This window comes from Prosopis cineraria, unplaced genomic scaffold (assembly GCF_029017545.1).
Source record: "Prosopis cineraria cultivar Desert tree isolate PC_DT_omini unplaced genomic scaffold, ASM2901754v1 PC174, whole genome shotgun sequence".
Classification (NCBI taxonomy): Eukaryota; Viridiplantae; Streptophyta; class Magnoliopsida; order Fabales; family Fabaceae; genus Prosopis; species Prosopis cineraria.
In genome coordinates this window covers 51,543-65,302 of record NW_026555501.1, presented here as the reverse complement: position 1 = coordinate 65,302, position 13,760 = coordinate 51,543, and positions in this window count along the sequence as shown.

Here is a 13,760-nt window from a genome sequence, read left to right as displayed (position 1 = left end):
GGAAAAACTAAAGTTTATGCAAACTGTAGTTAACAAACTAAAATTAAGATAAAAATTAGTTAGTATTATGAGTTTTATGTATGGATACTCTTTTTTCGGTAAAAAAGCTCGTTTGACAAAAAAATTATTTGGGTGATATAATTGAAAAACTAGTTTAAATGTATGATAGAGGTGAATTTTACACTTATCAAAAATAGTATTAGTTCTAACCCTAATTAGCCGGTCAACCCTAGGTCATCTCCATAGTGAGTGGCTCAATTCAATTATGATGTTTGTTTAGTGAACAAGTTACCCAAATATAAGAGAGGTTAACTAAAACTAATGAACTAAATTGCTAATCATAATTTAAAGTAGAATAGCTTTTTATTAAAGTGGAACACTAGAGTAGGATAGTGGAAGAATCAATCATTATCTTTATCAATGTTTGTGGCTTTAGTATGATTTCTCTTCTTAGCCTTTTTAGCAGTTCCTTATGAAGACTATTCTAAGAACATGATCTAACTAGTTCAATTCCCTAATTCATCAACTAATGTCCTTAGGTTATTTCCCTAATTTTATTTTATATTAACTAAGTGTTTTGGTTAGACAAACCTAGTAAAAACTATAGTAAATCACTGTTAGATTGAACCCCAAGACTATAATGATTCTCTCTAGTATCTCAACCTTACCCACAAGACTATGTAAGAGCAAAGTAAGAGATTCATCAATAGAAAAAACATAAGACTATGTATATCTCCATAGATGGCCAAATTAACCAAGGAATTTCACAAGAATTCAATCAACCAAATGAGTATCTCTCATTATATCAAGATCAATTCCAACTAGAATTACAAATTAATGATAGAATAACCCTAGACTAAGGTATTAAACATCAATCAAGTGAGAGAATCTAACACAATTAGAAGAGCTTAGCCATGTGAAGATCATTTATTCATCCTCCATCCATCTTTCCTCTAGGATCCTTTGAGAAATCTAGCAATCTATTATCATCTTTAAAGTCTCAAGGAAGAACCAAAGTAGCCGTACATTTACATCTCTTTTAAAAGATGATTGAAGCCTTCAATCTTTGATTTGATATGAAGGATAGGGAAAAAAATAGGAAGAGGAGAAGAATGAATGTGTTTGTGTGATTTGGATGAGAAATGAGAAAGATATCGGTGATTGATTGGATGAGAAAATTGAATAACAAGTGAGGAAGTGAGAGAAAATGTTTGAAAATGAAAAAATTAGTGAGATATCTGAATTGTGAGTAAGGAGCATGAAATTTGGCCGATTGAAAATAAGAGAAAAGTGATGGAAACTTCTAAATTGTTTGTGGTCTTCAACTACTTGCACAAGTAGCAAAACTACTTAGTGAATTGGAGAAAAAATTAGTGATGATTACAATGTAGGCTTGATCCAATACATTGCATCATTTTAAACTTAATTTGGACCTCTCCAAGGTTGATTATTTACACCACATATGCCCTTTAGAAGCTAACTTCAATTTTCTTGAGTTATATCTTCATTTGTCACACTAATTCACTTAAGTTATAGTTAAATCAAATAATCATATGTGACATTTATTTAATTAGACTAAGATAGAAAATATTTAATTCATCCAAACTATTAAAATGACTAAGGGAAAATGAATATAAAAGCCTCACAAGACACAATTGTAGATAAGCACACACTTGAACTAAAATCAAAGGCTAAATAGAAATCTTTAAGGAGATAACATTAAAATGTTGTATTTTCATAATAACTTCAACCTAAAATAAATCAATGAAAGCTAATTACACCAATCATCTTAGCTCATCAAAAGATATAATTCTCTAGCTTAATCCTAATTTGGTGAAAAAGTTTATTTTATGACTAAAATGCCCCTTATGCATGTAATTGAATGCTTAAGTAAAATTGCACTAAGAATGTGATATGAATGCATATGGAGACTCTTAATGTGTGTAAAATAGTCCTAATTAGCTAATAAATGTGTGTAAATAATATCTCTATCAATGTACACTAACTTAATAGGATATGGGCTTTATATATATATATGTATATAAGGTTAAATGTCACTTTTAACCTCAAAGTATTAGCTAGAGACACTTGGTGTCTTGAACTAAATGTTTGGTCATTCCCACCAAAAAATTAAAAATGAGCCAAATTTTCCCCTACTATTAACTTTGACCATTAAGCTATTTAATTTGACCTTACACACTTACGTGACATCCACATTAGCCTAGAAAAAGGGTTAAAGGTCACTTTTTTCTTGAAGTATTAGTTGAGAAACATATAGTGTCTTGAACTCAATTTTTGATCATTTTTCCCCTTAAACATTTAAAAGGGGACCAATTTTGCCCCTACTGTTAGCTATTATCATTAAGTCATTTTATGACTAAAAACATCAACACAATACTCCATGTGGCATCCACGCTAGCATAAGCAATAATGTTAAAGGTCACTGATATGTAATAGCTATAGATAGTGACAAGGAAAGGAAGAGAAGTTGAAAATGAGAGGAAAAGAGTAGTTAAGGAAGATTCTCCTCCTTTATAAATCCCATTAGAGAAGTGAGTATGGGATTTGGCTATAGTTTTAGAAGCTAGAGGAACTATAACAAGAACAAGAGCAAGTTTCAAAAGGGGTCACAATCTAGGGGCTCCTTCCAGAAGAGTAATACCCTAAGGCATAATGTGGGCAACCATACTTCATCTCAAGGATCTGCTAGGTATACTCTAGTCTCGCCTTCTCAAGTAGTCTCTTAGCCTTTCATTTGCTGTCATTGTGCTGCTGCAAATAGGAAAAGTACCTAGAAAATTTGATAACCTTGGAAATAAACTCTTCCTCATCCATATTACCTTGTTTTAGCTTATGAAATTTTGACTCATTTACAATGTTAAATGTGATAGGAAAGTAATAGTTAAAAAACCTTCTCTTGAACTCATCCTAGTTCAAGTAGGACTTATCAATTGATCTAGCACTTTTCCACTACCGCTTGGCTAAATCTTCAAGCATCATGGTGGCCAAGTAAAATCTCTGCTCAAATGAGAAAGTGATCACAAAGAAGATCATCTCTATTCAGTCTACCCACTTCTCTACCACACTTAGCTTCATGTTGCCATATGATAAGTGGGAATTTTACCAGTGTTTATTTATAAATTTTTCTCTTATCTAGTACTTAATGTATAGATTAAGGGTAAATAGAGATAAAATGTCTCACATAGTATTTTTGTGTATTTTCAAAAAAGGGAGCAAAACAACATAAAAAAGGGATGAAAATGCCAAGTCAAATGATAGGTCTCATGATCAAGCCTCTGTAAAACATATCTAAGCATGGAAATAATCTCTATAGACTATCTCCACTCACAAACTTAATTAAGGCAAGAAGGATGAAGTATTCGTTTGTCTTCTTCTATAGAAATTTCCAGTGCAATTTTTCTCTGTGCACGAACAACTCCAATACTCAACTATCTTTCACATATAGAGGACTAAACGAACATGCTCTCAAAACTTTAAATCTCATACCTAAGGATAAAAGGCATATTATGGAGTCTAAAGGACTTCTTTTCAGTTAGGAGTTTTCCCTCTTCGTATTTCTTTAAAATTTCTTTATATCTTTTAATTGAGATTTTAGCATAAACTCTATGAGTTGTTTCTAGACTACTAGTCAGGGTAAGGAGTAGCCTAATTGGGATGGATTTTACTCTTTTAATTTGGTTTTATTTATTTATGATCTCGTTGAACATAATTTCTTGTTTATGAAAACTTATTGTTTATATTTATATTCATCTCTCTTATTTGAATTTCATATTATATGGATGACTTCAATAAAATCTATCTATGGATTATTCGATGAACTAAGAGGTGAAGAATCAACTTAGATCTAGAGAGATAGACATAATAACTTAATTAATAATAGGGTTAATATGCAATTTAGGCTATGAACTATAGTTTCAAGGGTGATTTGAAACGTAAACTTTAAAAAGGTATATTTTGAACTCTAACCAATTAAAGTTGAGGCAATTTTGCCCCTATCATTAACTTTCAACAAATGTTTGTGAAATTCATTTGGGGAAAATTGCATTTTAGGCCTAATTTGACTAATGTTTATTAAAAGTTAATGGTTGGGGTGAAATTAACCCAACTTTAATTGTTTAGGGTTTAAATTGCACCTTTTTACAAGTTTAGGGTTCAAATTGCATATTAACAAGGGATTAAGAATTTAGATTAGATTGAAATTTTTAAGAAAATTAAATTGTCTCCCTCTTCTATTTTTGACAACAAGGGATTAAGATTTGAAAATGTGATATGTGTGTGATATTTTGTTATTGTGGTATATTGCATAGCTATCTTTTGATCTATTGAGTATGATCTAGTGGCAAATGTGAGCTTTTGGCACTTCAGAATGAAATAAGACACCCTAATTATGATTTAAGTATAAAAAGAAGTGAGTTTTTAAATGGGTATCTAAATTCTAATTGCGAAAGGATTTGTGTGTGAGACTAGTGTCATTAGCTAGAGTTGTGAAAAAAATTTCCAAAAATACTTAGATCATATCAATTAGACATCAAATGAAGAAATAAGGCACATTAGAATTTTGCCCTAGATGTTGTCAAATTGACAGCATCAATGTTGTCATTCTGTACAATGCGCGACGATGCATGATACAGAGAGGAGAAGTCATAGATCATAGGAGACATGCCACAGCACATCCTCCTATGTGTGTACACAAAATTATTGTTTTCCATTTCAATGCAAATGCTTTGAACATAAATTAGTATCCCATGCTTCCATACATATTTTACTTTGATTTTACCTTAAGAAAGTTGTATGTTACTAGTTTCAAAAACTTGAAAACTTAGAATCCTATTTATATCATTTTTACTACTTTAAAACCATAATGATTTTTTACTAAGTTGGTAATTCATTTGGAATAGTTCCATGATTATTATTCAAGTTATGGTTAAGTGTTGAATAGTAAGGGCAACCTTACAAGTAAACATCCTTCTTCCTTTTCCTCTCTTTCTTCTTGTTTTTTCTTATAGTTTTCTATGTAGAGTGAAGGCTGTCTTAAATGGTAGCCAAGGTATGGGATTATAAGGGCTTCAATGAAGTCTATAAGTGTTCTTAGTGCCTTTAATCATGGGCTTGAGTAGTTGGCATCATTTAATCCCATTAATGAGGCATTTAAGATTACTAAATAATTAAGTTTAAGCTAATAAGGGTAGTTAATGGTGTTAATTAAGTTTATTAGAAGTTAAATAAGACAATGAAAGTGAGTTTTGGGGTTATTTGTGCTTAATCATGCCTGATGAGGGTATTAGGCCGTGATTAAAGATTAATTAATAACAATTAGTCACTAATAATATTTGTTAACCTCAATCTATAAGTAATTTCTTAGAGCTTATCAAGTTATGGGAAAGCTCCCTTAGAAATTCAAATTACACTCTTAGGGGTGCAAACCCAAGAGTTAAGATAACCAGGACTTTAATTTTAGTATATGACTGTGTTTGTTAGATGTATTTTGATATTGTTAATGATGACATGATATGATGTTGGAATCATGAGCATGATTATGTTGCCTTATGAGATATACATGAGTTGTGAAACCTTCCTAGTAATGGGAATCTATGCTTTATGGTTTTGTGATTAAGGATTTGATGAGTATGCATGATATAACTATGTATTGATTATGTAATCATGATCATTGGGAGTTTGAGTTGGATATGATAAATTACATAATGAGTAAATACATGCACAAGTTCATGAGTTATGAATTATTGATATAATGAATTATGAATATGAGTATGCTAATGATATATTTAATGAACTTGCATGATTATGGGTGGGTGGGAGTTCACCTGAGTGTTAGTAGAGAGTATTATTGGAAATTTCATATGGTGTGGCCTTTACTGAGTTTGTGCGCTTTGGTTGGCATATTTACATATTATATATGCTTAGTATTATCATTAACCCCTAGATATGGCATAAGTTGAGCACGATGCTCATTATCATCAGTTTCTATAGGGAACAATGTAAGTTAGGCAAATGACACCCCATAATTTGAGAAGAGAGAATTCACAGTTCAAGAGTGAGTTTGGGAACCTTTAGCAGGATGACCTTTCATGATTGGAGAATAGAGCTAGCCTAATCACATAGGTTAGATATATATAGGTTAGTAGTCCATGAATTCAGTCAGATGATATAAGGAAAGGAATAAGATGGAGCATTTGATCATATGAGGCATATCTTAATAATATGATGTTGTTAGCATGTGATTTGCATTATGTGATATTATGCTTGCTTAATGTGTATGTCACACTTTTATATGCTTTAATTGTATTACTTGGTTACTAAGATTATATAATCTCACTCTCATTTGTTAATGCTTTTCAAGAGATGATAAAAGCAAAGGGTAAAAGGAAAGCCTCTAAGGCCAAGAACTAGAGATTGGTGTTGTAATGTCTCTAATTACCTTATGTTGTAATAAAGTATATGTTTTGCCAACTCTAGGATCTAATTATCTTAGGATTATTGGTCATTTGCATGTAGCCCTATTTGTTTGACTTGGCCATTTTGTTGTTTGGCCTTTATGTTTTTAGAGAAAGGCTAACTATGCAAGTGTGTTTTGATGAATGTTGAATATTACTATTACATGTGTGTCACAATATGAGGTGATTGTGTATGCATGTTCTTTTAGCTTGTAGAATGTGAATGTTAAAGGCTTGCAAAGGGAGACACTTGATTTTGATGCTTTAGGTATGAATACTTGTTTTGGCACTAACTGTTCCAAAATTCCTGTTTGATACCGAAATAAGATAAAACTAGGGCCTATACATAGATTATTATTTTATCTATGTATTGATGATTGGATCACCTTAATCAAATGTCCAAGTTAAAATTAGTTGTCTCAAAATTTTAAATTTAATGCCATCTTAATTGTGCTATGATTATGTATGCATTGTGAAGGATAGTCTTATTGGTCACAACGGATGCATTGCCTCAGGATGGCCAAAACGAAAAGTGTTGTTGGCCACAGCAAGTTTCCTTTGTGCCACAGGTCATGACGTTTGGTTGTTAGATGTAATATCCTAAATTTTAATCTTGATATAATAAAATAATTATAGGTAATTTCAAAGTATAGGAAAGGAATTTCAAGGTATAGAAAATTATTAAACATCTAGTGATTATTAGAAATTTAGAAAATAAGTAAAATTATCTAGATAGGAAAACTTATCCAAGGGCAAATAAATTATAAAGATTTAATTTAAAAAAATATATAATAATAATATATAAAAGAGATGGGATGAATGGCTAGATAGATAGGTAGATAGGTAGGTAGGTATAAGAATGATTTATCATATAGTTATAAATAAATAAATAATATTATATTATATTATATTATATTATATTATATAAATATATAAGTGTGTGTGTGCACGTGCGTGTAGGGTTTTTTTACTTAAAAAAATTATAAAGGAAGAGGTTTATTTTAATGATTAAAACCTAAAACACACTCACACACATCCACATTTGGCAGTAGCTATGCACAGGCATGACGACAAGTGGGGGGGGGAGATAAAGAGAGAATCAACAAGGAGACAAGAAATTTAGAACTAAGGCTATAGTTCAATTTTTAGAGAGTGACTTTAAGCTTTTTGCAGTCAAATAAGTGTTCTAAATTTTTGGTTCTGTCTGTCTATCTTCCTAGTTTTTAAATTCATAAGGGTGAAAAATCTAGGGTATAATCTATTTAAAATTGTTATGTCTTTTTGCTGATAAATAGTTTCTCTAATAATATATCTAGATTTGTCTTGAGGTTTTAAAAGGTGTAATCTCTATATATTAAGTGTTTATCAAATTTGACAATTTTTAGAGTAATATTTTAGACTTAAGTAATGATTTGTGATGACTAAAAGATTAAAATCAATGCTTTAGAGTTATAAAAATTTTATTAGAGTTATAAATATAAAGAAACTAGTTTCTACAAAGGAAAAAAATTTTAAAAGAGAATTTTAGATTTTCTAAGGTGGGCTTGAAGGTCCAAGAAAAACTTTAAAGTAACCTTAAGAAGGCAAATTTTTAGCTGTCTAGAATTATATATTGATATTTTTATATGCATGTGATTTATATAGATTCTCATTGAGAGCTCTTATTGCTTGGATTTGTTGTGTGGCTACTTGTAAGCTAAAAGAGAATAAGTAACTTCAGGGTTTTATCATGTGTATGCAAGCTGTGGTTGATGTTGTGATTTGTAGAGATATGTTTTGTATATTTTTACCTGTGAACGTGCTATAGGTATATATAACCGCCAAGACTACAAAATGGTAAAGATATAATTTATTAGAATTGGTTTACTTGAATTCTGTTAAGTTTGCTTGTGAATTCTAACTGATATTGTTGCGAGAGTACTTTATTTTTTTTTTCAAGCATGCTTGTATGCATTGTGAATATTATACATGCATGAATTGCATTGGTGATGGGCTGAGGAAAAAATGATGTTGATACACATATGCGATTCAATAACCATGTGGTTTGCCTCAAGTGTGCGCATAATGGTTGGCCTTGTGTAAGGCCTCGTTCCTCAATACTTACCTAGCCAGGTTTGTAAAGGGGGAACGTGAGACAATGACACCTCCTAATTTGGTTCTTTAAGGAAGGGAGTCATAATCTAGGCTTGGGTTCTATGCCTTTAGCTTGGCACATCTCGAGCACTAGAAGAACTTGGTTTGGTCCAATATATGGGTCAGATCATGGATAAGCTTATGGTTGCAATCAGCAATATAAGGCTGGACGGAGGAATAAGGGAGATTACATGTATCACATCATTTGCATGTAACATTGTGATTGATTATACTCTAGTAGTTGACAATAATGTATGTAATAATAATGTTAATATGTGGTAACATTTGAATCGATGTATCTAGATGTTTGGTTTGTATGTATATGGTAAAATTCTGGGTTATTGAGACATTAGTGCTCATCCCATTCCTTAACATTCCCAAGTGCAGGTTCAAGTAGGAAGCAAGGGAAGGCACAAGAGAAGTAAGCTTAGAGGCTTTGTTGAACTCCTCTTATTTGATACATGCTTACTTCTCACATATTTAATAGGATTAAGGTTCAATTTTGCCCCTATATTTATTTTTTTTAAGAGTACTAGGCATCTTATACTCTTAAATAGGGCAATTTTACCCCTAAACTATTTTTTATAGGAGTAAAAACCCCCTTCTTTTAATCAACCATTAATTTTTTTCATTTTCTACTAATATGGCATATGCGTGGGGCCCACACACAATGACATGTAAGACCTGGCATGTCCTTTTGTGCTAATTTGCCCTTGAACTCTTTTTTTAGGAGTACTAAACATCCTAAAGTCTTTTTCTTGAAATGCTAGGCACCCTAAAAAATTATTAAAATAAAATTGAATAAATATTATTAAAATATTAAGTATTTTAATATTTAATAATTTAAATATTATTATTTAAAGCATTATACCACCCAATTTAAAATTTTTTTATATTTAAATATTATTTTTGCTAGTATTTCATAAATATATATATGACTTTTTATTTTTTATATATCGATCTTTGATCTTCTCTTCGATATAATATCCAAATCATTATGCCTTTTGTATGTGTCAGAACTTACTTATATTTTTAATATTGATTAAGCCCCTTAATTTATTTGGTCAACTAATGATCTTCCTTCAAAATATTGCATTATCCAAATTTAATACTCTTTGTGCGTTACAGTATTAATAGTAAAATCATAAACATGACAAACAAGACCAATAATATGACAACAAAAATATTTATTTGAAAGGTATCATTTATTCCATTAATATGCTACAACTTAACAAGAAAAAAATGGAGAGGTAAGAAGAAAAACTTCCTTCATTAACGTAGAGATTCATTCGCTTCATTTTTAATACAAAATTGCAAAATATAAAAAATATTAAAATCTTAAATTGGGTGGTGTAATGTTTTAAATAGTACTATTTAAATTATTAAATATTTAAATACTTAATATTTTAACAATATTTATTAAATGTTATTTTAGCGCTCCTAAAAAAAGAGTTCAGGAACAAATTAGTACCAAAGGACATGGTCAAAGTCTTACATGTCACTGTGCATGAGCCCCACACACATGTCACATCAACAGAAAATGAAAAATTAACAGTTGATTAATAAAAGAGGTTTTTTTGCTCGTTCGAGAAATAGTTTAGGGATAAAATTGTCCATTTAAGTGTATAGGGTGCCTAACGCTCATAAAAAATAAGTATAGAGATAAAATTGAACTTTAACCTTATTTAATATTACCATGCCTCTAGGATGTGTTTTATATTTGATTAACTTACGTGATAATTCTAAAATATGTATTTTTGATTGGAAATTATTTAGATATTATATTTTGATTGCAAATCTCAAAATGATTTTATTTTTGTTAGGTGATAGTTTTTTTTTCCTTTTAACCATGGTAGACTCTTGCAACTCTTGTTTTGTAATTTGTACTTTGATTAATTTTTAGCAAATGGGTTTCAATCTTTTTTACTATGATTGATATATACTTGGGTTTTTTTTTTTCTACCATGAAAATTTTAAGGTCATTTTTATGAGGGTGTTACATTAGACGCACTAGACATGCCCAGAATGTTGGGTAGTCCATTTGACCCTTTGTTTTAACCAATTTTAATATTCAACTCTTTTCCCATGTTTTTTCAACTTTTATACCCTGATTTTAAGTGTTTTACAAGGGCCTTAACTTATATTTTTCACTTTCAAATGATTTTAAAATCCCATTACTCAAAATGCCTTTAAAGTCAATTATTGAAGTTATCATTCGCCAAGGTTGAATGATAATTGTATTAACTAATTTGGTGAATTAACTAAGTTAATTATGTTAATGAAGGAAGTCATTACAAAAAGTACAAATATATTCTCTAAGTTTCAAAAATTCATGAGTGTGTGAGTGTAAGATTTGTCTCTTAAAATTATTTTACCATGATATGCAAATGCAAGATTTCTTATTTAACTAGTTGTTAGCATCAAGAACTATGAAATTAGAATATTTAAACATATGCAATCAAGTTTTTTGTTGTTCTTCTTCCTTTGCTCTTTTGGATTGGTTGCCATATTAGTCTTATAATACACATAAATAAAACATTTTCTCGAGTTGTATTCAACATATTAATAACTTGACGTGTATATATAATTAACTGAGAGAAAATTAATCCTCAAATTAAATTAATTTTTATCAATCTAGTTCCTCAAGTTGTGTTTTGTTCTTTTATTTTTTTTAAAAAACTTTGAGCTTTTTTTTCCATCAAAATAATTATGCTTTTTTTCATTAATCTACATGACTTCTATTAATATTCCATTATTCATGTAAGAAAATTTTAATAAGTGTTACATCCACTTTAAACAATAACTACATTGATATTTTTTTTAAAACCAACTAACTACATTGATAGTTGAAACAAACTTAAAAGATAAATTGATAAAAATTAAACTTGAATGACCAAATCAATAACTAAGACAAATCTAATAAACTAAAAGTTTCATTATCCCAAGAATCAATTATAGAGAAACCCATGCAAGAAAATTATTTACGAAGAGGTTCTTAGGTAAAATTATGTATACAAAAAAAGGGGTTAAGGTATAATTTTGACCCTAAACTATTCTTAGAGGAGCAATGTAACCTCTAAACTACTCATTATAGTAATGTTATCTTTAAACTAATTAAATTAAAACTATGTTGCTCCCGTCCACTTTTCAGAAGTTAAGGTGTAATTTTACTTCTAAATTATTTTCAAAGGAGAAATATCCCTCCAAAACTAATTAAATCTAAGCAATGTTGCTCCCGTCACTTAAAAATCATAAACATCCATTAACTAGAGAGATATAATAAAAAGTACTTTTTGTACTAGTGTCATTGCATTCACATCTTTTCTAACATCCAATATTCATGTGAAAGCATTTGTCTTTGTCATGATATTTTCTACTAACATTCCAATGAGTCATGAACTATACATTGAGAAGAAGCTCAATTTTTTTTACTAATTTTCTTCAGTGACAATTATGACTAACAACACTACAAGAGGAGCTCTTGATCTAACAAAAAGCATATAAACAACACTTTCAAGGTAAAAAGGTTGTTTTTTATCCTCTTGAGTGGATCAGTCTATAAAATTGATTATCATAAATAAATATACTCTCATATGCATTATAATCAAAAAAGCATATACATAGACCATCATAAAGTACTTATCCAAAAACCAATTTAGCAACTGAAATGCTATAGTCTTAAAATCATGACCTGATTGAATGTTAACTAGAGAGAGATGATGAAAAATAGGTCTCACTAGCTATAGTTAATGGATGTTTATGATTTTTAAATGGCAAGGATAACATTGCTCCATTGAAAATAGTTTAAGGGCAAAATTGTACCTTAACTCATGCAAAGTGGGTCCCACTAACTACAATAATGAACATTTAAACAATAGGGGTAACATTGCTCTGATTTAATTAGTTTAAAGGCAACATTACTACAATGAATAGTTTAGAGGCAACATTGCTCCTCTAAAAATAGTTTATGGGTAAAATTACACTTTAACCCAAATAAAAAATTTCTTGAAAATGAGTTATTATTAACAGATCAAAACTTGCATAAAAAAATACATAAAATAAGTTATACATTTGTCATTTTAAATAAAAGGAATTTACACATCATGATAAGTTGTACATTTTTCCATGCTTCTTGGTGACTTTAGTATGTTGGAGGAGATGCCTGCCATCATTTTACAACATCACATTTAAAATGATAACTTTACACAACAATAACAACAACAAGCCTTGTCTCACTAGATTGAAAAAGATGATTTCACACATGAATGGAAAATATTTACAAACAAATTGAATACTCAACGTTGGTTGCTAATAATAGTCCTTTTAGCCTTGGTGCATCTTGTTAAGTACCAAACTAATAGGATATACAAGAACATGCAAAAATAACTAGAATAGTAAACAACATCCAGTTTTGCAAATTGTGAGATTCTCTAATCTCTTTTATTCTTGTGAGATTCTCAAATCACTTTAGTATAATGGATGAAATGCCATCATTTTACAACATCACAGTAAAAATGATGATTCCACACAATAATAACATTAATAAGTCTTTGTTAGGTTAGGGGGACACAGTGGAGAAATATTAGAACTTAGAAAACCCCAATCGCAACCACAAACTAATCGAATCGTGTAAGTTAAGGTGGATAGAAGAGTTGTCTTTTATTTTTTGAACTTTTCAAGTGTTATTTCATAAATATTTGAACCTCAGGAGCTGACAACGTAGATCTGCTCTCTCTACCAGTATCCACACAAACAGCTTTAACCTTGAACAGTGTGTTAGTGCTTCCAACGTCTGTCTGTCTATCAATTAGACATTCTTTTATGTTTTCTAGGGTATTTTTATAGCTCTCAGAGTTTTTTGCCATCTAGAGACTCTCTCACATGCTCCTAAAGCTTGTCCCTTCTCTATCTTATATAGATTAGGGTTTTTTTGTCTTCCTTTTTGAGCCAATGAAAATTTAATTAAATTTATCTTATAAATTTAATCTACCATATCATATCTAATTTAAATTTATCTCATAAATTTAAATTATAGAACTAATATGACATATTCTTATATCATGTTAGTTATTAAATTTAATTTATCATATAAAACTAAATTTAAAACTAACATAATATAATATATATCTATATTACATATATATATACACACAA